Here is a 25,919-nt window from a genome sequence, read left to right as displayed (position 1 = left end):
ACACTATTTCATGGTTTTCCTGGTGTCTAGAGCTCAGCATTCACTGTAGGCCAGAAGTATGTGGACACCCTTTCTAATTAGTGTGTTTGGCAATTTCAGCCACACCTTTTTGTTAAAAGAGCATATGGTCGCGAATTCTACATCAGTCAAACATTAGCAGTAGAATGGATCATAATGTTGAGATGCATACAGAGGTGATGCTCTATTAGACATTGGGGTGTAGTATGGTATGCCGGCGCTTGGGCTCCCGGCGACCAGCATACTGTCGCCGGGAGCCCGACCGCCGGCATACAGACAGTGTGGCGAGCGCTAAGGAGCACCTTGCGGTCACGGTGGCGCGCTACGCGCGCTACACTAGTTTATTCTCCCTCCAGGGGGGTCGTGGACCCCCACGATGGAGAATAGCTGTCTGTATGCCGGGTGTCGGGATTCCGGCGCCGGTGTACTGTGCGCCGGGATCCCGACATTCGGCATACTGAAGACCACCCTAGACATTGGTGTATGTAAGCTGATAATGTAGAGAAAATCTTTCCGCGACAGTTATGTTCAAATATTTAACAAAAGAAGTCTGTTATTACCCCAAAAACAAACATTTTGTGCCTTATTGCTTTTTCACATATTGGCAGGTTTACCTGTTGATATGTGTTCTGTTCAACAGCAACATTGCAGGGTGTCCTTCTGCGCACAAGTATGGGACCACAGAGTGCTGAAGCGTGTATCTGTTCACCTTTACAATACTCACTATAGAGTTACAAACTGCTTCTCGAACCAACGTCGGCACAAGAACAGTGTGTTGGGAGCGTCATCAAATTCCATAACTGAGCACCATAAGGCCCATACACACGGTGAGATTCGGGCTATGCCCAATTTTCACTATGCGATGGGCTAGGTCGGCATCGCAAGCACATAATGAGTGTGCATGCGATACTGACTGTGTGCGATTTTGGCTTAGTGTCAATTTTGACTATCTCCTCTGCAGGCAAGTCAATTTTGACTCTCTCTATAGAGGAGATCTAGGCTTGCGATGCTGACCGCACATCGGCATCGAATCGGGATCGTAAGGTGACTTTCACCTTGCGATCTGCACTAACTTTTCTTACAATTTTGACTATATAGTCAAAATCGTAAGAAAATATCTTCCCATGTGTACACACCATTAGATCACCATGTGCAATGCCAAAAATATGCTGGAGTGGTGTAAAGCACACAACCGTTGGACTTGAGTGACGAATCACACATCAGCATTTGGCAGCCTGAAGGGCAAATTTTGGTCTTGAAAACTCAGAGGGAATAATGGTTTGAGGCTGTTTTTTATTGTTTGGCATAGGCTTCTTTTTTTTCCAGTGAAGGGAAATCTAAAGACCATTCAGAGAACAGTGTGCTTCCTGATTTGTGGTAACCATTTGGGGAATACTTTCTAATGGTTTTGTGTGGTGATGCCCGTGCACAAAGAGAAGTCCATCACAAATAGCTACTGAGTTTGCGGTAGAACTTGACGGACTGTCCCCATTGCACACCTAATGGAATGATGACTGCGAGTAAGGCCTTATCACCCAATCTCTCTAATGCTCTTGCAGCTGAATAGATGTGAATCCAGGCAGCCATGTTACTGAAATGTAGGCTAAATCCTTCCCCAAAAAAGTGGAAGCAGAGAGGAGACCAACTCCATATAGGTTTGGAATGAGCTGTTCAGAGTACATATTGGTCTGATATTCAGGTGTCCACATGCTTTTGGCTATTTAGTGTATAGTATGTGAGCTGTGTGTTTTTTCATCATAATGAATTTGCCCGTGCCACACGTGTTTTGTTTTGTTCTGCAAAACAAGCTTTCCTCTTTATCCCTGTCAGCCAAATGCCCACACCGCTGGACAGGGACGAGGTACAAAGTTCCTTATCAGATTTTGGTTAATTTTTATGTTATCTATAGCAGGGGTGGCCAGACTTTTTGAGTCGGTGATCTACTTTGAAAGCTGAAAAGCTTTTGTGATCTACCTAGGTGGGATAATAGCGCGCGCCCCCAAAAAGGGGTGTGGCATAATGAAAAAGGGGGCGTAGTATAACAAAAAAGGGGTTTAGCCTTGCTGCACAGGGTGTAATGATGCACGAAATCACGCTTTGGCCCCCACAGGTAAAAACCTCAAACACATATGCCCCCATAGTGCCAGATACACACATTCCCCCACAATGCCAGATACACATGCGCCCCCACAGTGCCAGATATGCGCCCCCACAGTGCCAGATATGCGCCCCCACAGTGCCAGATATGCGCCCCCACAGTGCCAGATATGCGCCCCCACAGTGCCAGATATGCCCCCCCACAGTGCCAGAAATATGCCCCCAGAGTGCCGCTCACCGTTTTGCTGCTGTGGTGAAGAGAGCGCAGCGCGCGCCTCTCCTGCCTTCTGCCCTGCCCCGGGCACTTAGTCTGGTTTCCGGCGGTGACGGCAGCGTGTATATCTCAAATCAGGCGCCGGTCCACGAGCTCTGACTGGCTAACGAACCGGCGCCTGATTCGAGATATACACTCCACCATCACCGCCGGAGACCAGACTGAGGGGCAGGGTGGCAGGCAGGAGAGGCGCGCGCTGCGCTCTCCTCACCTCTGGATGGGTGGCGGATCGCGATCGTCTGGTTGCATGTACGTGGTCGATTGCGTTCGACTGTTTGGCCACTCCTGATCTATAGTATACTGAGATTTAAGCACTAAAACTATTCTATACATAGGCTTACCATACTATCCATTTAAACCGGGACACTCGTGGATTACACAGGTTCTGTGGCTGCTTGCAACCAGGTGAAACGCGGGGTTGACGTCATCCCACTACAGAGCCTGTGTAATTCAGAGTGTCCAAGTTTAAAGGCATAGTATGGTAATACTAAATATACAGAAGTATATCTGTATCATATATACAAAGCGGAACCATGTAAGCTCTCAGCAAGCACCATTTGAGTGCTTCTATTTGTAACTATGTTTTTTCTGCAGTGGGGTACACGTTGTTCCACAGGGAATACATCAGGGTGTAGAGATGATCCAGAGGCACCAACAGGCTAAAGCTTTAGACTGTCCCAGAATGCATTGTGGGGCCTCCTCTATAACCCCACCTCCAGGCACTGTGAGCTCAGTTTTAGAGTTGGTGCCTGCATGAAGCAGGTCACTTAACAGGGGGGCTACTCTAGGCAGCCCTGAAAAGTCTTTTTAGTAGACTTCATGGCTGCAGCACTACATATGTCAGTGTAACATACTGTGCTGCGGCTACATCACCTCCCCAGCGGCGTTGTTGCATGCTCCCACTGGCTCTGTTCCCGGGTACTTGCGGCGGAGACGCTCCGTTTCTAGGCACACCACCGCAGACACTCTCCTGGATTGCGTGGCTGCTACTAAGGGAGGAGGTAAGAGGGTCCCCCAGGCGAGACACACCATTAAATTGCGTTGCGGTTTAAGGAGATGAACCGCAACGCTGGCGTGGACACTGTGTCAGAGCAGGGATCCCACTATATCCACCAGGGCATGGGAGCACAGGTCTGATGGTCAACTATCCACTTTAATAAGGCTCTATAGTACCTGGTGGTGAGGACCAGCATAGGGGAAAAGGCGCTTGACCTGTAGCCCCTCCCCCAGCTCCGGGCGCCATCTACTGCTGGTGTTCCCGCCCTGGAGCTGCCTCACACTCTCCCTCACTCCCTGACTGAGACGCTGAGCGCCATCTTCTTACAGTAGCTGCGACTGGTCTCTGGGACTGCAGGGCAAGGTCTCCTCTTTAAATCTGCATGATTCATCAGCACTGTGATTTTACAGACACTTAAGTATTCTACATGTCATTTTAAGGCCGCGTTAGTGAAGAACAAGTGTACCTCTACCAGAATATATTGTACAAGTATTCTGATATATAAATCCGGTCTCGGACCGTGCATTGTTTTATATCTCCTATATAATTGCCCAGATCTGTCACTCTGTGACTGGCTAATGCTGGGCGGAGTCATAAGTGCTGGGCGGAGACAGGGAGTCACAGATCTGCCCAAATATATATGAGATATATGGCTTGTAACAGGTGCACTGATGGGTATAAGGCGCAGGGCCTCCATCAAGGGGGTGCTCAGGGTACTTCAGTCCCCGGCCCGGACAGTAACAGGCCCCTTGCTGCAGTAGCATGCCTGCTATGGTCGGACCGAATTCGTGCCCCTCCGCATGTGGCCCTGCCCACTTCACCTGAGGGCACGCCTCCGTCCGTGATTTAAACACTGGGCAGGCCTCACAAGAGGATCATACATAGTGGCAGAAGCACAAGGAACACTTCCTAAGCCTGGCCCTCCCTGTCCCTTTCTGCAAAGTGTCTTGGCACACCAGCAGCTCAGGTAATAAGATTAAGGAGCAAACCAATGTGTGCAGGGGGAGAGAGGGTAGGTGTCACTGTGTCTCCAGCAGTGTGCAGGTCCCACAGAGGGCTGTGCATGGTATCACCAGCCACAACTGTCCCTATCACTGCTAACTAGGACAATCCTCCGTGGAACATACTATCCCTGCACCCTCCTGCATAGTGGGAATGTGCTTTGTTTCCTCCCTGCATCAAGGGACTGCGGGGGGGAGCAGTGTCCGCCCTGCTGGATCTGAGCCACGGTCTCCGCTGACTGGACACTGCGCTCCAGAGGGGACAGATCACTCGCCGCCACAGGGGAATGCTCACACCAGCAGCATGCTGCCACCGCCATGCAGAGCTGAAGTTTGTGGCGAGTGAGTCACCGACCTCCCCTAGCGGGGGTGCGGTGTGAAGATGGCGGCTACAGGGTAGGAGCGCAGTACTAACTGCGCTCCGGGAGGCTCAGCGGTACTTAGGTGCGACGCTGTGAGGGGCGCCCTGATCCGGCGCCTTAACCCTACACTGACCAGAAAGCCTGTCTGGGTCTGCGGATCTCAGCCAGCACAAAATCCTCAGGCCAGTATAACTTGGGAGAGCGGGAAGTCAGCGCCATTAAGGGGACGGTGCTTCTCAGAGCGGACCCAGCAGCGTTCAGCGCCATTTTCCTGCCTGCAGACATGCTGCCAGTGAAAGAGCAGTCCCTCCAGAACACCTCCAGTTATCTGTACGGTACCAGGGGGTTGTAGAAGGGAGGGGAGGCTGTGTAAAGACTGCGTCACCTATTAAGGGACACAGTCAGCGCTGGTTAAGGGTCTCCCTATACTTCTATAGCGCTGTGTGTGGGTTGGCTCCAATCTGTGTCTCTCTGCCATTCTTGACGTCGCGGCACTCCGATATGACGACTTCCGGGCGACGAAGCCGAACTTCCGGTCATGTGACCGCTGGCCGGAGCGGGAGATATGTGATACATAAGAAAGCAAGAAACGGATTTATGGAATGGGGAATAATTCATAGATGTAATAGGAATTTTAGTTTTAGATGATCCATGTCTGTTAATAGGATGTTTGATGGGTGGGTTTAAGTGCGGTATAAATATTTGGTTATTCTAATCCTCCAATATGCCTTGATAAAGACACAATACGTGTTTAAACGCATCGGCAGGAGGATTATATGAGGGGAGACGGTGTGGAAACTTTTCCATGCGATTTGGACAGCCTTTGTTTGACATCTAACCTATGCTGTTTTGTCTGCTCATGTGGTAGACCATTTCCATTGGTGAGAGACCATTTCATATCCCCCAGATTTTGTTTATAAAGTTTATTTTAAAAGTAATAAAACTGTGTTGCACTATCAGAATTTTTTCTTTCTTTTGGTTTGGACATAATCCGTAAGGAGACCCTGATAGAAGAGAGTTCAGACTGGTGATATCCAGCTCCTATGAAAAGTGTGTTTGTCTACCTGTAAAACGGTAGACCAATCCATGGGGTACGAGTAATCCCTTATATTCACTATATTGGATTATATGTGTAAAATAGAGTATGCTATGTTTGTTCTTTTCTTTTTTGTATGAGCGCCTGTGGACTTAATTGGGAACTCTTGTGACGGTATCTACATAGAGTGCCTGGTGACACTCTTGTTTTCTCCAGTTTGAGACCAGAAGGCTGCCTCTGTGGCGCACGGTAGTTTGTTCAAAGCAATTGTTCCAGTTCCACCTCATCAGTTGAACAAAGTTTACTATTCAAACCTTTTTGTGGTACCGAAGCCGGATGGTTCGGTAAGGCCAATTCTGAACTTGAATTTTTTTAACCCTTATCTGAGGGACTTCAAATTCAAGTCTCTGAGAGCAGTTATCTCAGGACTGACGGAGGGGCAGTCACTGGTGACCCTGGACATCAAGGATGCGTACCTCCACATTCCCATTTGGTCGTCGCATCAGGCCTATCACTATCGGTTTCAGGCACTGCCGTTCAGTCTCTCCACGGCGCCGAGGGTCTTCACCAAGGTGATGGCAGAGATGATGGTTCTCCTCCGCAAGCAGGGGGTGAACATAATTCCATATCTGGATGATCTGCTGATCAAGGCATCGTCCAGGGAGAAGTTAAGATCCATTGCTCTCACGACCCATCTGCTCAGAGAGCACGGTTCGATCCTGAACCTTCGGAGGCTCTTTCCTGGGGATAATCCTCGACACGGAGGTGCAGAGGGTGTTTCTACCTGTGGAGAAAGCGTTGGTGATTCAAACTATGGTCCGGGATGTCTTGAAGACAGCCTGGGTATCGGTTCATCAGTGCATCCGCCTTCTGGGGAAGATGGTTGCCTCCTACTAGGCTCTGCAGTATGGAAAGTATCATGCTCATTCCTTTCAGCTGGATCTCTTGGACCAGTGGTCGGGATCTCACCTACACATGCACCAGAGGATACGTCTGTCACCGAAAGCCAGGATTTCTCTGGCTGGGTCCACAGGATTATCCACAGGATAACATTGGGATGTTGTCGAGCGACAGCGAAAATGGCACCAACACGGTCACGAGCTTTCTGGCCTCCCAGGATGCATTGGGGCCTCCACTATATAGTCCCGCCCACTGACTAAGTCAGATCAGTTTTTTGCTTGGTGCGGCAGGAAGCCGCATGGTCACAGAGCTGCTGTGAGAGCAGCCTCAAGCTTTTATTATTTTATTTTTATAGACTTACTATATTGTTTTTTTGAGCGACTTCTCTTAACAGCGTCTTAAACGCATACTAGAAAGAGTCGCTCCAACAACTCCCCACCGGGTCGCAACAATGCTTACCTTCGGGTGTCAGTGCTGTCTCGACGGGCGTCTGTGTCGGATGTTCTAGCAGGTCCAGCAGACGTAACCAGGCTGTGGCCGGAGCATGGGGAGACTGTGAGTCTATGGACTTCCTCTTACTAGAGGGGTCAGGACACAGCTACACTGTTTTGGTGGAGACTACAAACAGTGTGTTGATGCGCCGAACATCTCGAGTGTGACAGCGCTACGCTCTGGGGATCATAGGCGCCAGGACTAGGTAGAGGCCGCGATCCTGGGAGTTTAAGTCAACGGGGGGATTCAGACGCTCTCCTGGCCATCCCTCCTCCGAGTTCATGGCCAGTTCCCGCGTGTCTCTCGTTTCATGAACTAAATGACCTCACTTCCGACTCAGACGCTACCACGAGGGACTCGGTCGCAGCTTAGACGCTGCGGTTGTGTACACTGGATATAAACCCGCCCAGACCGAGTCGCAGGCCTTAGCGTCTGCATACACGTGGAAGTCGCTCAGTGTCCGTTGGTGAGCGTCCGTGTCCGTTATCAAGAGCGGCAGTGTACACCAGTAGCGTCTGAATCCACTCAGCGTCTTACGAGCGTATTTACTTGGATATGGAAGTGTGGTGAGTCTCCCTGTATCCCGCTCTCTGGAGGCAGGGTATACAGTACTAGAAATTCTCTCTACTTCTTAGTATGCATTGTTAATTTTTAGTACCTATTGCATATGAGACCTGTATATTACTGTGTTTTCTCTAACGTCCTAGTGGATGCTGGGGACTCCGTCAGGACCATGGGGATCAGCGGCTCCGCAGGAGACAGGGCACAAAAATAAAGCTTTAGGATCAGGTGGTGTGCACTGGCTCCTCCCCCTATGACCCTCCTTCAAGCCCCAGTTAGGTTTTTGTGCCCGTCCGAGCAGGGTGCAATCTAGGTGGCTCTCCTAAAGAGCTGCTTAGAAAAAGTTTTTAGGTTTTTTATTTTCAGTGAGTCCTGCTGGCAACAGGCTCACTGCATCGAGGGACTTAGGGGAGAGAAGTCAACTCACCTGCGTGCAGGATGGATTGGCTTCTTAGGCTACTGGACACCATTAGCTCCAGAGGGATCGAACACAGGCCCAGCCATGGAGTCCGGTCCCGGAGCCGCGCCGCCGACCCCCCTTGCAGATGCCGAAGATGGAAGAGGTCCAGAAGCAGGCGGCAGAAGACTTTTCAGTCTTCCTGAGGTAGCGCACAGCACTGCAGCTGTGCGCCATTGTTGTCAGCACACTTCACACAGCGGTCACGGAGGGTGCAGGGCGCTGGGGGGGCGCCCTGGGCAGCAATGTATAATACCTTTTCTCTATCGTCCTAGTGGATGCTGGGGTTCCTGAAAGGACCATGGGGAATAGCGGCTCCGCAGGAGACAGGGCACAAAAAGTAAAGCTTTTTCCGATCAGGTGGTGTGCACTGGCTCCTCCCCCTATGACCCTCCTCCAGACTCCAGTTAGATTTTTGTGCCCGGCCGAGAAGGGTGCAATCTAGGTGGCTCTCCTAAAGAGCTGCTTAGAAAAAGTTTAGCTAGGTTTTTTATTTTACAGTGATTCCTGCTGGCAACAGGATCACTGCAGCGAGGGACTGAGGGGAGAAGGAGTCAACTCACCTGCGTGCAGGATGGATTGGTTTCTTGGCTACTGGACATCAAGCTCCAGAGGGACGATCACAGGTACAGCCTGGATGGTCACCGGAGCCACGCCGCCGGCCCCCTTGCAGATGCTGAAATCAGAAGAGGTCCAGAATCGGCGGCTGAAGACTCCTGCAGTCTTCTAAAGGTAGCGCACAGCACTGCAGCTGTGCGCCATTTTCCTCTCAGCACACTTCACACGGCAGTCACTGAGGGTGCAGGGCGCTGGGAGGGGGGCGCCCTGGGAGGCAAATGATTACCTATAAAGGCTAAAAATACCTCACATATAGCCCTAGAGGCTATATGGAGATATTTAACCCCTGCCTAATTTTTCTAAATAGCGGGAGACGAGCCCGCCAGAAAAGGGGCGGGGCCTATCTCCTCAGCACACGGCGCCATTTCCTCTCACAGCTCCGCTGGTCAGGACGGCTCCCAAGTCTCTCCCCTGCACTGCACTACAGAAACAGGGTAAAACAGAGAGGGGGGGGCACATTTATGGCGATATTTTGATATAACAAAGCAGCTATAAGGGAGCACTTATTATAAGGCTATCCCTGATATATATATATATATATAGCGCTTTTGGTGTGTGCTGGCAAACTCTCCCTCTGTCTCCCCAAAGGGCTAGTGGGTCCTGTCTTCGTTAGGAGCATTCCCTGTGTGTCTGCTGTGTGTCGGTACGTGTGTGTCGACATGTATGAGGACGATATTGGTGTGGAGGCGGAGCAATTGCCAAATATGAGGATGTCACCCCCTAGGGAGTCGACACCAGAATGGATGCCTTTATTTATGGAACTACGGGACAGTGTCAACACGCTAAAGCAGTCGTTTGACGACATGAGACGGCCGGACAATCAATTAGTGCCTGTCCAGGCGACTCAAACACCGTCAGGGGCTGTGAAACGCCCTTTGCCTCAGTCGGTCGACACAGACCCAGACACAGGCGATGACTCCAGTGGTGACGGTGACGAATCAACCGTATTTTCCAGTAGGGCCACACGTTATATGATTTTGGCAATGAAGGAGGCGTTACATTTAGCTGATACTACAGGTACCACTAAACAGGGTATTATGTGGGGTATGAAAAAACTACCTATAGTTTTTCCTGAATCAGAAGAACTAAATGACGTGTGTAATGAAGCGTGGGTTGCCCCTGATAAAAAGCTGATAATTTCAAAGAAATTATTGGCATTATACCCTTTCCCGCCAGAGGTTAGGGAGCGCTGGGAAACACCTCCTAGGGTGGACAAGGCGCTAACACGCTTATCTAAACAAGTGGCGTTACCCTCTCCTGAGACGGCCGCACTTAAAGATCCATCAGATAGGAGGATGGAAAATATCCAAAAAAGTATATACACACATGCAGGTGTTATACTACGACCAGCTGTAGCGACTGCCTGGATGGGCAGTGCGGGGGTAGTTTGGTCAGAGTCCCTGATTGAAAATATTGATACCCTGGACAGGGACAATATTTTACTGTCGTTAGAACAAATAAAGGATGCATTTCTTTATATGCGTGATGCACAGAGGGATATATGCACACTGGCATCACGGGTAAGTGCTATGTCCATTTCGGCCAGAAGAGCTTTATGGACGCGACAGTGGACAGGCGATGCGGATTCAAAACGGCATATGGAAGTTTTGCCGTATAAAGGGGAGGAGTTATTTGGAGTCGGTCTATCAGATTTGGTGGCCACGGCTACAGCCGGGAAATCCACCTTTCTACCTCAAGTCACTCCCCAACAGAAAAAGGCACCGACTTTTCAACCGCAGCCCTTTCGTTCCTTTAAAAATAAGAGAGCAAAGGGCTATTCATATCTGCCACGAGGCAAAGGTCGAGGGAAGAGACAGCAACACGCAGCTCCTTCCCAGGATCAGAAGCCCTCCCCGGCTTCTACAAAAGCCTCAGCATGACGCTGGGGCTTCTCAAGCGGACTCGGGGACGGTGGGGGGTCGTCTCAAAAATTACAGCGCGCAGTGGGCTCACTCGCAAGTAGATCCCTGGATCCTGCAGATAATATCTCAGGGATACAGGTTGGAATTAGAGACAGATCCACCTCGCCGTTTCCTGAAGTCTGCTTTACCAACGTCCCCCTCCGAAAGGGAGACGGTTTTGGAAGCCATTCACAAGCTGTACTCTCAGCAGGTGATAGTCAAGGTACCTCTTCTGCAACAAGGGAAGGGGTATTATTCCACTCTTTTTGTGGTACCGAAGCCGGATGGCTCGGTAAGACCTATTCTAAATCTGAAGTCCTTGAACCTGTACATAAAGAAGTTCAAGTTCAAAATGGAGTCACTCAGAGCAGTGATAGCGAACCTGGAAGAGGGGGACTTTATGGTATCCTTGGACATCAAGGATGCGTATCTCCACGTTCCAATTTACCCCTCACACCAGGGGTACCTCAGATTCGTTGTACAAAACTGTCACTATCAGTTTCAGACGCTGCCGTTCGGATTGTCCACGGCACCTCGGATCTTTACAAAGGTAATGGCCGAGATGATGATTCTTCTTCGAAGAAAAGGCGTATTAATTATCCCATACTTGGACGATCTCCTAATAAGGGCGAGGTCCAGAGAACAGCTAGAGATGGGATTAGCACTGTCTCAAGAAGTGCTAAAACAGCACGGGTGGATTCTGAATATTCCAAAATCCCAGTTAATGCCGACAACTCGTCTGCTGTTCCTAGGGATGATTCTGGACACGGTTCAGAAAAAGGTTTTTCTCCCGGAGGAAAAAGCCAAGGAGTTATCCGAGCTTGTCAGGAACCTCCTAAAACCAGGAAAGGTGTCTGTACATCAATGCACAAGAGTCCTGGGAAAAATGGTGGCTTCTTACGAAGCAATTCCATTCGGCAGATTCCACGCAAGAATTTTCCAAAGGGATCTGTTGGACAAATGGTCAGGGTCGCATCTTCAGATGCACCTGCGGATAACCCTGTCTCCAAGGACAAGGGTGTCTCTTCTGTGGTGGTTGCAGAGTGCTCATCTATTGGAGGGCCGCAGATTCGGCATACAGGATTGGATCCTGGTGACCACGGACGCCAGCCTGAGAGGCTGGGGAGCAGTCACACAAGGAAGAAACTTCCAGGGAGTATGGACGAGCCTGGAAACGTCTCTTCACATAAACATTCTGGAACTAAGAGCAATATACAATGCTCTAAGCCAGGCAGAACCTCTGCTTCAGGGAAAACCGGTGTTGATCCAGTCGGACAACATCACGGCAGTCGCCCATGTGAACAGACAGGGCGGCACAAGAAGCAGGAGTGCAATGGCAGAAGCTGCAAGGATTCTTCGCTGGGCAGAGAATCATGTGATAGCACTGTCAGCAGTGTTCATCCCGGGAGTGGACAACTGGGAAGCAGACTTCCTCAGCAGACACGATCTTCACCCGGGAGAGTGGGGACTTCATCCAGAAGTCTTCCACATGCTGGTAACCCGTTGGGAAAGACCAATGGTGGACATGATGGCGTCTCGCCTCAACAAAAAACTGGACAGGTATTGCGCCAGGTCAAGAGATCCGCAGGCAATAGCTGTGGACGCGCTGGTAACGCCTTGGGTGTACCAGTCGGTGTATGTGTTTCCTCCTCTGCCTCTCATACCAAAAGTATTGAGAATTATACGGCAAAGAGGCGTAAGAACGATACTAGTGGTTCCGGATTGGCCAAGAAGGACTTGGTACCCGGAACTTCAAGAGATGATCACGGAAGATCCGTGGCCTCTACCTCTAAGGAGGGACTTGCTTCAGCAGGGTCCCTGTCTGTTTCAAGACTTACCGCGGCTGCGTTTGACGGCATGGCGGTTGAACGCCGGATCCTAAAGGAAAAAGGCATGCCGGAAGAAGTCATTCCTACTTTGATTAAAGCAAGGAAGGAAGTAACCGTGCAACATTATCACCGAATTTGGCGAAAATATGTTGCGTGGTGCGAAGATCGGAGTGCTCCGACGGAGGAATTTCAACTGGGTCGATTCCTACATTTCCTGCAATCAGGATTGTCTATGGGTCTCAAATTGGGATCTATTAAGGTTCAAATTTCGGCCCTGTCGATTTTCTTTCAAAAAGAATTGGCTTCAGTCCCTGAAGTCCAGACTTTTGTTAAGGGAGTGCTGCATATACAGCCTCCTGTGGTGCCTCCAGTGGCACCGTGGGATCTCAATGTGGTTTTGGACTTCCTAAAATCTCATTGGTTTGAACCACTAAAAAAGGTGGATTTGAAATATCTCACATGGAAAGTGACCATGCTTCTAGCCCTGGCTTCTGCCAGGAGAGTGTCAGAATTGGCAGCTTTATCTTACAAAAGCCCATATCTGATTTTCCATTCGGACAGGGCAGAACTGCGGACTCGTCCGCATTTTCTCCCTAAGGTGGTGTCAGCATTTCATCTGAACCAGCCTATTGTAGTGCCTGCGGCTACAAGTGACTTGGAGGACTCCAAGTTACTGGACGTTGTCAGAGCATTAAAAATATATATTGCAAGGACAGCTGGAGTCAGAAAATCTGACTCGTTGTTTATATTGTATGCACCCAACAAGATGGGTGCTCCTGCGTCTAAGCAGACGATTGCTCGTTGGATCTGTAGCACAATCCAACTTGCACATTCTGTGGCAGGCCTGCCACAGCCTAAATCTGTAAAGGCCCACTCCACAAGGAAGGTGGGCTCATCTTGGGCGGCTGCCCGAGGGGTCTCGGCATTACAACTTTGCCGAGCAGCTACGTGGTCAGGGGAGAACACGTTTGTAAAATTTTACAAATTTGATACTCTGGCTAAGGAGGACCTGGAGTTCTCTCATTCGGTGCTGCAGAGTCATCCGCACTCTCCCGCCCGTTTGGGAGCTTTGGTATAATCCCCATGGTCCTTTCAGGAACCCCAGCATCCACTAGGACGATAGAGAAAATAAGATTTTACTTACCGATAAATCTATTTCTCGGAGTCCGTAGTGGATGCTGGGCGCCCATCCCAAGTGCGGATTATCTGCATAAATTGTACATAGTTATTGTTAACTAATTCGGGTTATTGTTGAAGGAAGCCATCTTTCAGAGGCTCCGCTGTTATCATACTGTTAACTGGGTTTAGATCACAAGTTGTACGGTGTGATTGGTGTGGCTGGTATGAGTCTTACCCGGGATTCAAAATCCTCCCTTATTGTGTACGCTCGTCCGGGCACAGTACCTAACTGGAGTCTGGAGGAGGGTCATAGGGGGAGGAGCCAGTGCACACCACCTGATCGGAAAAAGCTTTACTTTTTGTGCCCTGTCTCCTGCGGAGCCGCTATTCCCCATGGTCCTTTCAGGAACCCCAGCATCCACTACGGACTCCGAGAAATAGATTTATCGGTAAGTAAAATCTTATTTTTATGGCTAAAAAATACATCACATATAGCCCTTGAGGCTATATGGATGTATTTAACCCCTGCCAGATCTCACAAACTCCGGAGAAGAGCCCGCCGAAATAGGGGGCGGGGCTTATTCTCCTCAGCACACAGCGCCATTTTCCTGCTCAGCTCCGCTGTGAGGAAGGCTCCCAGGACTCTCCCCTGCACTGCACTACAGAAACAGGGTAAAACAGAGAGGGGGGGCACTTTTTTTTGGCGATATTACTATATTTAAGCTGCTATAAGGATACAACACTTATATAGGGTTGTTCCCATATATATTATAGCGCTTGGGTGTGTGCTGGCAAACTCTCCCTCTGTCTCCCCAAAGGGCTAGTGGGGTCCTGTCTTCAATAGAGCATTCCCTGTGTGTCGGTACGTGTGTGTCGACATGTATGAGGACGATGTTGGTGTGGAGGCAGAGCAATTGCCGGTAATGGTGATGTCACCCCCCAGGGAGTCGACACCGGAATGGATGGCTTTGTTTATGGAATTACGTGATAATGTCAGCACATTACAAAAATCAGTTGACGACATGAGACGGCCGGAAAACCAGTTAGTACCTGCCCAGGCGTCTCAGACACCGTCAGGGGCTGTAAAACGCCCTTTACCTCAGTCGGTCGACACAGACCCAGACACGGACACTGAATCTAGTGTCGACGGTGAAGAAACAAACGTATTTTCCAGTAGGGCCACACGTTATATGATCACGGCAATGAAGGAGGCTTTGCATATCTCTGATACTACAAGTACCACAAAAAGGGGTATTATGTGGGGGGTGAAAAAACTACCTGTAGTTTTTCCTGAATCAGAGGAATTGAATGATGTATGTGATGAAGCGTGGGTTAACCCAGATAGAAAAGTGCTAATTTCAAAAAAGTTATTGGCATTATACCCTTTCCCGCCAGAGGTTAGGGCGCGCTGGGAAACACCCCCTAAGGTGGATAAGGCGCTCACACGCTTATCAAAACAAGTGGCGTTACCGTCTCCTGATACGGCCGCCCTCAAGGATCCAGGTGATAGGAGGCTGGAAACTACCCTAAAAAGTATATACACACATACTGGTGTTATACTGCGACCAGCCATCGCCTCAGCCTGGATGTGCAGTGCTGGGGTGGTCTGGTCGGATTCCCTGACTGAAAATATTGATACCCTGGATAGGGACAGTATTTTACAGACTTTAGAGCAATTAAATAATGCTTTTCTTTATATGCGAGATGCTCAGAGGGATATTTGCACTCTGGCATCGAGAGTAAGTGCGATGTCCATATCTGCCAGAAGAAGTTTATGGACACGACAGTGGTCAGGTGATGCGGATTCCAAACGGCATATGGAAGTATTGCCGTATAAAGGGGAGGAATTATTTGGCGTCGGTCTATCGGATTTGGTGGCCACGGCAACTGCCGGGAAATCCACCTTTTTACCTCAGACCCCCTCCCAACAGAAAAAGACACCGTCTTTTCAGCCGCAGTCCTTTCGGTCCTATAAGAAGCGGGCAAAAGGACAGTCATATCTGCCCGAGGCAGAGGAAAGGGTAAGAGAGGGCAGCAAGCAGCTCCTTCCCAGGAACAGAAGCCCTCCGCGGGTTCTGCAAAGCCCTCAGCATGACGCTGGGGCTTTACAAGCGGACTCGGGAACGGTGGGGGGTCGACTCAAGAATTTCAGCGCGCAGTGGGCTTGCTCACAGGTTGACCCCTGGATCCTGCAGGTAGTATCTCAGGGTTACAGGTTGGAATTCGAGAAGTCTCCCCCTCGTCGGTTCCTAAAGTCTGCTTTGCCAACGTCTCCCTCAGACAGGGCGACGGTATTGGAAGCCATTCACAAGCTGTTTTCTCAGCAGGTGATAGTCAAGGTACCCCTCCTACAACAGGAAAAGGGGTATTACTCCACGCTATTTGTGGTACCGAAGCCGGACGGCTCGGTAAGACCTATTCTAAATCTGAAATCTTTGAACCTGTACATACAAAAATTCAAGTTCAAGATGGAATCACTCAGAGCAGTGATAGCGAATCTGGAAGAAGGGGACTTTATGGTGTCCCTGGACATAAAAGATGCTTACCTGCATGTCCCAATTTGCCCTTCACATCAAGGGTACCTCAGGTTCGTGGTGCAAAACTGTCATTATCAGTTTCAGACGCTGCCGTTTGGATTGTCCACGGCACCTCGGGTCTTTACCAAGGTAATGGCCGAAATGATGATTCTTCTGCGGAGAAGAGGCGTATTAATTATCCCTTACTTGGACGATCTCCTGATAAGGGCAAGGTCCAGAGAACAGCTGGAGGACGGAGTAGCACTAACCCAAGTAGTGCTGCAACAACACGGGTGGATTCTGAATTTTCCAAAATCTCAGTTGACCCCGACAACACGTCTGCTGTTCCTGGGAATGATTCTGGACACGGTTCAGAAAAAGGTGTTTCTTCCGGAGGAGAAAGCCAAGGAGTTATCCGAACTTGTCAGGAACCTCCTAAAACCAGGAAAAGTGTCTGTGCATCAATGCACAAGAGTCCTGGGAAAGATGGTGGCTTCTTACGAAGCAATCCCATTCGGCAGATTCCACGCACAAACTTTTCAGTGGGATCTGCTGGACAAATGGTCCGGATCGCATCTGCAGATGCATCAGCGGATAACCTTATCGCCACGGACAAGGGTGTCTCTTCTGTGGTGGTTGCAGAGTGCTCATCTGTTAGAAGGCCGCAGATTCGGCATACAGGACTGGGTCCTGGTGACCACGGATGCCAGTCTGAGAGGCTGGGGAGCGGTCACACAGGGAAGAAACTTCCAGGGAGTATGGTCAAGCCTGGAGATGTCTCTTCACATAAATATACTGGAGCTAAGAGCGATTTACAATGCTCTAAGCCTGGCAAAACCCCTGCTTCAGGGTCAGCCGGTGTTGATCCAGTCGGACAACATCACGGCAGTCGCCCACGTAAACAGACAGGGCGGCACAAGAAGCAGGAGAGCAATGGCAGAAGCTGCAAGGATTCTTCGCTGGGCGGAAGATCATGTGATAGCACTGTCAGCAGTGTTCATTCCGGGAGTGGACAACTGGGAAGCAGACTTCCTCAGCAGACACGATCTACACCCGGGAGAGTGGGGACTTCATCCAGAAGTCTTCCACATGATTGTGAACCGTTGGGAATAACCAAAGGTGGATATGATGGCGTCTCGCCTCAACAAAAAACTGGACAGGTATTGCGCCAGGTCAAGAGACCCTCAGGCAATAGCTGTGGACGCTCTGGTAACACCGTGGGTGTTCCAGTCAGTGTATGTGTTTCCTCCTCTGCCTCTCATACCAAAAGTACTGAGAATTATACGGCAAAGGGGAGTAAGAACGATACTCATGGCTCCGGATTGGCCAAGAAGAACTTGGTACCCGGAACTTCAGGAGATGCTCACGGAAAATCCGTGGCCTCTACCTCTAAGACGGGACCTGATTCAGCAGGGACCGTGTCTATTCCAAGACTTACCGTGGCTGCGTTTGACGGCGTGGCGGTTGAACGCCGAATTCTAAGGGAAAAAGGCATTCCAGAAGAGGTCATTCCTACACTGGTTAAAGCCAGGAAGGAGGTGACTGCACAACATTATCACCGCATTTGGAGAAAATATGTTGCGTGGTGTGAGGCCAGGAAGGCCCCCACGGAGGAATTTCAATTGGGTCGATTCCTACATTTCCTGCAAACAGGATTGTCTATGGGCCTCAAGTTGGGGTCCATTAAGGTTCAAATTTCGGCCCTGTCGATTTTCTTCCAGAAAGAATTGGCTTCAGTTCCTGAAGTCCAGACTTTTGTAAAAGGAAGTACTACATATACAGCCCCCGGTTGTGCCCCCAGTGGCTCCGTGGGACCTTTAATGTAGTTTTGGATTTTCTCAAATCCCATTGGTTTGAGCCACTCAAATCGGCGGATTTGAAATATCTTACATGGAAAGTAACCATGCTACTGGCCCTGGCTTCAGCCAGGAGAGTGTCAGAATTGGCGGCTTTATCGTATAAAAGCCCATATCTGATTTTCTATTCGGACAGGGCAGAACTGCAGACGCGTCCTCATTTTCTGCCTAAGGTGGTGTCAGCGTTTCACCTGAACCAGCCTATTGTGGTGCCTGCGGCTACTAGCGATTTGGAGGATTCCAAGTTGCTGGACGTTGTCAGGGCATTGAAAATATATATTTCAAGGACGGCTGGAGTCAGAAAATCTGACTCGCTGTTTATACTGTATGCACCCAACAAGCTGGGTGCTCCTGCTTCTAAGCAGACGATTGCTCGTTGGATTTGTAGCACAATTCAACTTGCACATTCTGTGGCAGGCCTGCCACAGCCTAAATCTATCAAGGCCCATTCCACAAGGAAGGTGGGCTCATCCTGGGCGGCTGCCCGAGGGGTCTCGGCATTACAACTCTGCCGAGCAGCTACGTGGTCGGGGGAGAACACGTTTGTAAAATTCTACAAATTTGATACCCTGGCTAAAGAGGACCTGGAGTTCTCTCATTCGGTGCTGCAGAGTCATCCGCACTCTCCCGCCCGTTTGGGAGCTTTGGTATAATCCCCATGGTCCTGACGGAGTCCCCAGCATCCACTAGGACGTTAGAGAAAATAAGATTTTACTTACCGATAAATCTATTTCTCGTAGTCCGTAGTGGATGCTGGGCGCCCATCCCAAGTGCGGATTGTCTGCAATACTTGTACATAGTTATTGTTACAAAAAAATCGGGTTGTTCTTGTTGTGAGCCGTCTGTTCAGAGGCTCCTACGTTGTCATACTGTTAACTGGGTTCAGATCACAAGTTGTACGGTGTGGCTGGTATGAGTCTTACCCGGGATTCAAAATCCTTCCTTATTGTGTACGCTCGTCCGGGCACAGTATCCTAACTGAGGCTTGGAGGAGGGTCATAGGGGGAGGAGCCAGTGCACACCACCTGATCCTAAAGCTTTATTTTTGTGCCCTGTCTCCTGCGGAGCCGCTGATCCCCATGGTCCTGACGGAGTCCCCAGCATCCACTACGGACTACAAAAAATAGATTTATCGGTAAGTAAAATCTTATTTTCTGCATGTTATGTTGAAAATAGAACCAGTTAAAACAGAAGTACAATTTTCCTACTTATATATAAGTTGTTTTGGAGGTTGTATTCTCATATGACAATGTCTAATGCTTTAACATGTGACTGACTACTAGTATGTGTGCTGACTTTTCTATGTAATGTCAGTCCTGTTCTGACCCTCAAATCAGGTGCACTGTGGTCAGATTGATCTCGCCTCTATATACTGACATATAGGGTGTTCTTCAGTCACAAATTGTGTAGTCGATAACAGGTTAATACCATGTCTGTGAGCGGCAAAAGTGATGAGGAGAATTTATCAAGCACTCCTACAGCCTTAACATGCTTATCTTGTAAGTCAGGGGTAATTGATATGAATCAATTGGTCACTTATGAGGGTTTGTGTGCAAACTGTTTCGCTTTTCAGCGAAGTAAAAAACAGGAGTTGGTTCAACCACCAACAGAGCCACCATGGAATATGTTCGCAAAGACTCTATCTTCAATAGCGGACAGGTTAGCTCCGGTAGCACCACCTCAAGGGTTAGGTTATACTATGAACCCATACATGCAGCTCCCTTCCTATGGTTTGGTTCCAGGGATGAGTCTTGGGCAGCACCCAGTAAAAAGTATAAGATTCCTAAGCGATGGGATTCTTATTATCCATTTCCTGCTGGGGATTGTTCGAAGAGAGAAGTTCCTCCAAAAGTAGATGCACATGTTCTGCAACTCGTGCATAAATCTGCTTTACCGCTGTCATCTACCTCTTTGAATGATGTCACAGACAGAAGGGTAGAGAGCCTTTTGAAAAATATTTTTTTCTCTAGTAGGAGCAGTGGTAAGACCTGCTATGGCTTCGGCCTGGGTAGCAAAGGCTATGGGCGAATGGATAGAGGAACTAGAGAACAGCATCCCTTCTACTTCGGGGGAGCAAGAGGATCGTTTTTGCCGTTTAAGACAATCTGGCCAGTATTTGGAAGAAGCAGCAATTGATGTAGGTACAGTTGCTTCTAAAGCTTCAGCCTTGACAGTAGTCGCTCGTAGAGCAATTTGCCTACGTACCTGGAAGGCAAATGCGGAATCCAAGAAAGAATTGGAAGCATTGCCTTTTGTGGGTAATATATTATTTGGAAAACCTTTATCGGATATCCTAGAATCAGTGGCTGAATCGAAAAAGGTCAGATTTCCGGCTACCTATAACCCTAAGTCCAAGGGTTTAAAATTTCGCTCTTTTCGTTGGCAAAGCAAAAGCAAAAGAGGAGCCTAAACAACCCCAGTTTAAATCCAGGGGTAGGAAGCAGTGGGCTAGCAAAAAGCCAGCTTCCAAACCTGAACAGAAACCCTCAGCCTGAAGAGACGGGCCTCCGCCTGGAGGATTCCAGGGTTGGGGGCCGACTCCTTCAATTTGCACACACATGGCAACAGTCAACAGCAGATGCCTGGGTGCAGAAGGTAGTATCTCAGGTGTATGGGTTCCCGTTCAGGAGGCAGCCTCCTCAAAGATTTTTTTGCACCAGCCCGTCTCGTATAGAGTCGAAGGCCAATGCCCTGCAAGAAGCAGTCCAAAAATTACTGCAGTCAGGTGTGATTGTCCCAGGAGTAATACCCCTGTCCCATCACAAAAGGGACAGGGGTATTACTCCAATCTATTTCTAATACAGAAACCAAATGGGTCATATCAACCAATTCTAAATCTGAAAATGTTGAACAAATACATATGGATCCCGAAGTTCCACATGGAGACGTTGCGCTCCATAATGTTGGCTATGGAACCGGGAGATTACATGGTATCTCTGAATGTACGGGATGCTTACCTACATGTGCCTATAGCACTGTCACATCAGTGTTACCTCAAGTTTGCCATCCTCCAGGAACATTTCCAGTTCCAAGCTCTGCCTTTCGGGCTAGCTACAGCACCCAGGGTGTTTACCAAGATCATGGTGGTTATGGCAGCTTGTCTGCGCAAGCAGGGGATAAGAATATTCCCATACCTCGACGACCTGTTAATCTTAGCACAGTCGCAAGATTTACTGTTGAGCCATCTTCAACAGACGATAGTTTGTTTACAGAGACACGGGTGGCTCATAAATTGGGAGAAGTCGTCTCTGAATCCGTTACAGCGGATGGTTCATTTGGGGGCCATATTGGATTCAGACCTACAGAAAGTTCTCTTGCCAGAGAAAAAGATAGTCAAAGTGCAGGTCATGGCTCAGGAAGCGTTGCAAGCCCAGACAATGTCAGTCCATGCAGCAATGCGACTGTTGGGTCTGATGGTATCATCCTTCGACATGGTGGAATATGCGCAATTCCACTCCAGACCATTGCAGCACCTGATTTTGACCAAATGGAACGGAAATCATCAAACGATGAAGAAGCAGATGATAAAGATTCCAGTAAATGTAAAAAGGTCTCTAGCGTGGTGGCTACAGACAGACCATTTAAACAAGGGGAGACCCTTTTGAATAAGAGTGGCAAGTCATGACAACAGATGCCAGCCTGCAAGGCTAGGGGGCGGTACTCTGAAGCCTATGGTTCCAGGGAAATTGGACCGCAAGGGAAAGTCGCCTGCCGATTAAATCTGTTGGAGATAAGGGCCGTTTACTTGGCTCTAGTTCAGGCAAAGGACAATCTACAAGGAAGACCAGTCCAGATCCGCTCAGACAATGCGACGGCAGTAGCATACCTCAATCATCAAGGAGGAACTCACAGCAAGAGTCTGATGGAGGAAGTAACTCCCATTCTAAGATGGGCGGAACTCCATCTCCCGGCATTGTCAGCAGTATTTGTCCCGGGTGTACTAAATTGGGAAGCGGATTTTCTCAGTCGGCACACCATTCAGGAAACCGAATGGGCACTACACCCGGAAGTGTTTCAGACACTGGTGAACAGATGGGGTCTACCGGAGATGGACCTTATGGCGTCTTGTCTAAACAACAAGGTTCCGAGGTACGGATCAAGAACAAGGGACCCAGGAGCGGTCCTGGTAGACGCACTGTCAGTAGAATGGAGGTTTCTGCTGGCATATCTGTTCCCTCCGATATCTCTGTTACCCAGAGTTGTGAGAAAGATAAAACAGGCAAAAGGAGCAATTATTCTAATAGCTCCAGCTTGGCCAAGACTGCATTGGTACACAGATCTGTTGAGAATGTCCGTGGAAGCACAGATACTGTTCCCTCAACGTCCAGATCTGTTAATGCAGGGTCCTTGTTATCACAGTCATCTGGATCGCCTATCTTTGACGGCGTGGCTGTTAAAACCTCTATCTTAGAGGCTAAAGGATTTTCGAAACTAGTAATCCAAACCATGCTTAGAGCAAGAAAGCCTTCTTCGGCCCGTGTGTATCATAGAATATGGCAAGCCTATATTCACTGGTGTACTGGAAAAAATTACAATCCGAGATCTTTTAAAGTAGCTAGGATTTTGGATTTCCTTCAGGCAGGATTGGATAAAGGGTTGAAAGTTGCTTCCTTGAGGGTGCAAGTCTCGGCGTTGACTGTATGGTTTCAGCAAAAGATTGCTGATTTACAGGATGTACGTACATTTTTCCAAGGAGTAGTACATATTCAACCTCCATTTGTTCCTCCTGCAGCTCCCTGGGATTTGAATTTAGTTCTTAAATTTCTCCAGGGTCCTTTGTTTGAACCACTTGAGAGAGCAGATCTTAAGTGGTTAACGGTTAAAGTTCTTTTTTTTTACTGGCAATGGCGTCAGCCAGAAGAGTGTCAGATATAGGAGCATTATCGTGAAAGTCTCCTTTCCTAAGTTTTTTTTCCAGACCGCTAGATCTCGTTCTGAGAACTGCTCTATCTTCCAAAGGTGGTATCAAAGTTTCACCTGAATGAAGAAATTGTAGTCCCAGCTTTTCAGATATCGGGACTATCTGCGGGAGAAGCGTCGCTGGATGTGGTCCGGGCTTTAAGAATCTACATAGATCGTACTAGTGCCATCAGGAAAACAGATTCTCTCTTCATCCTCTACGGATTCCATAGGAGAGGTTGGCCTGCTAGTAAACAGACGCTGGCGAGATGGCTCCGAATGGTAATATCAGAAGCTTATTCTCATGCAGATCTCCCTATTCCGGCTAATGTCTCTGCACACTCTACACGTAAGGTAGGTCCTTCTTGGGCAGCACAGCAGGGTGCTTCAGCAGAACAGATATGTAGGGCAGCCACATGGTCTTCCATAAACACATTCATCAGACATTATGCCTTGGATACTTTTGCCTCTCATGACGCAGACTTCGGGCGAAAGGTCCTCCTGTGCAATCAGGAGCGTCCCCACCACTAAAATGGCTTTGGGAATCCCAATGTTATCCTGTGGATAATCCTGTGGACCCAGCCAGAGAAATATGTTATGGTAAGAACTTACCGTTGATAACGTGATTTCTCTTATGTCCACAGGTATCCACAGGGATCCCACCCTGACGCATCTGATTTGAGGATCTAGACAATCACTAAACCTCTTCCTTCTTGTATGGAAGGGTGTGCATGTGTGTTCTAATCGCCTGTACAGGTCTCTACCTAATGTTCCTGCCTAAAATCGCTGTGGAAAGAACTGATCTGACTGAGTCAGTGGGCGGGACTATATAGTGGAGGCCCCAATGCATCCTGGGAGGCCAGAAAGCTCGTGACCGTGTTGGTGCCATTTTCGCTGTCGCTCGACAATATCCCAATGTTATCCTATGGATACCTGTGGACATAAGATAAATCACGTTATCAACGGTAAGTTCTTACCATAACGTATATTTTGCTCCTCTGGTGACTACAACTACCACACCTTCTGGAGGGCCGAAGGTTTGGAGTTCAGCACTGGATCCTTCTAACCACGGATGCAAGTCTTAAGAGGTTGGGTAGCAGTCGCTCAAGGGGAGACCTTCCAAGGAAGGTGGTCAAGTCAGGAGTCCCTTCTTCCGATAAATATCCTGGAACTAAGAGCCGTATACAACAGCCTTCTTCAAGCAGCACACCTTCTACAGGATCTTGCTGTTCAGGTTAAGTCGGACAACGTGACCAATGGTGGACATGATGGCGTCTCGCCTCAACAAAAAACTGGACAGGTATTGCGCCAGGTCAAGAGATCCGCAGGCAATAGCTGTGGACGCGCTGGTAACGCCTTGGGTGTACCAGTCGGTGTATGTGTTTCCTCCTCTGCCTCTCATACCAAAAGTATTGAGAATTATACGGCAAAGAGGCGTAAGAACGATACTAGTGGTTCCGGATTGGCCAAGAAGGACTTGGTACCCGGAACTTCAAGAGATGATCACGGAAGATCCGTGGCCTCTACCTCTAAGGAGGGACTTGCTTCAGCAGGGTCCCTGTCTGTTTCAAGACTTACCGCGGCTGCGTTTGACGGCATGGCGGTTGAACGCCGGATCCTAAAGGAAAAAGGCATGCCGGAAGAAGTCATTCCTACTTTGATTAAAGCAAGGAAGGAAGTAACCGTGCAACATTATCACCGAATTTGGCGAAAATATGTTGCGTGGTGCGAAGATCGGAGTGCTCCGACGGAGGAATTTCAACTGGGTCGATTCCTACATTTCCTGCAATCAGGATTGTCTATGGGTCTCAAATTGGGATCTATTAAGGTTCAAATTTCGGCCCTGTCGATTTTCTTTCAAAAAGAATTGGCTTCAGTCCCTGAAGTCCAGACTTTTGTTAAGGGAGTGCTGCATATACAGCCTCCTGTGGTGCCTCCAGTGGCACCGTGGGATCTCAATGTGGTTTTGGACTTCCTAAAATCTCATTGGTTTGAACCACTAAAAAAGGTGGATTTGAAATATCTCACATGGAAAGTGACCATGCTTCTAGCCCTGGCTTCTGCCAGGAGAGTGTCAGAATTGGCAGCTTTATCTTACAAAAGCCCATATCTGATTTTCCATTCGGACAGGGCAGAACTGCGGACTCGTCCGCATTTTCTCCCTAAGGTGGTGTCAGCATTTCATCTGAACCAGCCTATTGTAGTGCCTGCGGCTACAAGTGACTTGGAGGACTCCAAGTTACTGGACGTTGTCAGAGCATTAAAAATATATATTGCAAGGACAGCTGGAGTCAGAAAATCTGACTCGTTGTTTATATTGTATGCACCCAACAAGATGGGTGCTCCTGCGTCTAAGCAGACGATTGCTCGTTGGATCTGTAGCACAATCCAACTTGCACATTCTGTGGCAGGCCTGCCACAGCCTAAATCTGTAAAGGCCCACTCCACAAGGAAGGTGGGCTCATCTTGGGCGGCTGCCCGAGGGGTCTCGGCATTACAACTTTGCCGAGCAGCTACGTGGTCAGGGGAGAACACGTTTGTAAAATTTTACAAATTTGATACTCTGGCTAAGGAGGACCTGGAGTTCTCTCATTCGGTGCTGCAGAGTCATCCGCACTCTCCCGCCCGTTTGGGAGCTTTGGTATAATCCCCATGGTCCTTTCAGGAACCCCAGCATCCACTGGGACGATAGAGAAAATAAGATTTTACTTACCGATAAATCTATTTCTCGGAGTCCGTAGTGGATGCTGGGCGCCCATCCCAAGTGCGGATTATCTGCATAAATTGTACATAGTTATTGTTAACTAATTCGGGTTATTGTTGAAGGAAGCCATCTTTCAGAGGCTCCGCTGTTATCATACTGTTAACTGGGTTTAGATCACAAGTTGTACGGTGTGATTGGTGTGGCTGGTATGAGTCTTACCCGGGATTCAAAATCCTCCCTTATTGTGTACGCTCGTCCGGGCACAGTACCTAACTGGAGTCT

At 48.9% G+C, this 25,919-nt stretch overlaps 1 protein-coding gene across 4 annotated transcripts in view; it reads left to right on the top strand.

Annotated features, from left to right (window-relative positions):
- MLH1 (mutL homolog 1) overlaps positions 1-25,919 on the top strand; it is a 330,449-nt gene that overhangs the window by 32,307 nt on the left and 272,223 nt on the right. The window lies entirely within an intron of this gene.

This window comes from Pseudophryne corroboree, chromosome 5 (assembly GCF_028390025.1).
Source record: "Pseudophryne corroboree isolate aPseCor3 chromosome 5, aPseCor3.hap2, whole genome shotgun sequence".
NCBI classification, from domain to species: domain Eukaryota; kingdom Metazoa; phylum Chordata; class Amphibia; order Anura; family Myobatrachidae; genus Pseudophryne; species Pseudophryne corroboree.
This window is presented reverse-complemented; position numbering and strand designations above follow the sequence as displayed.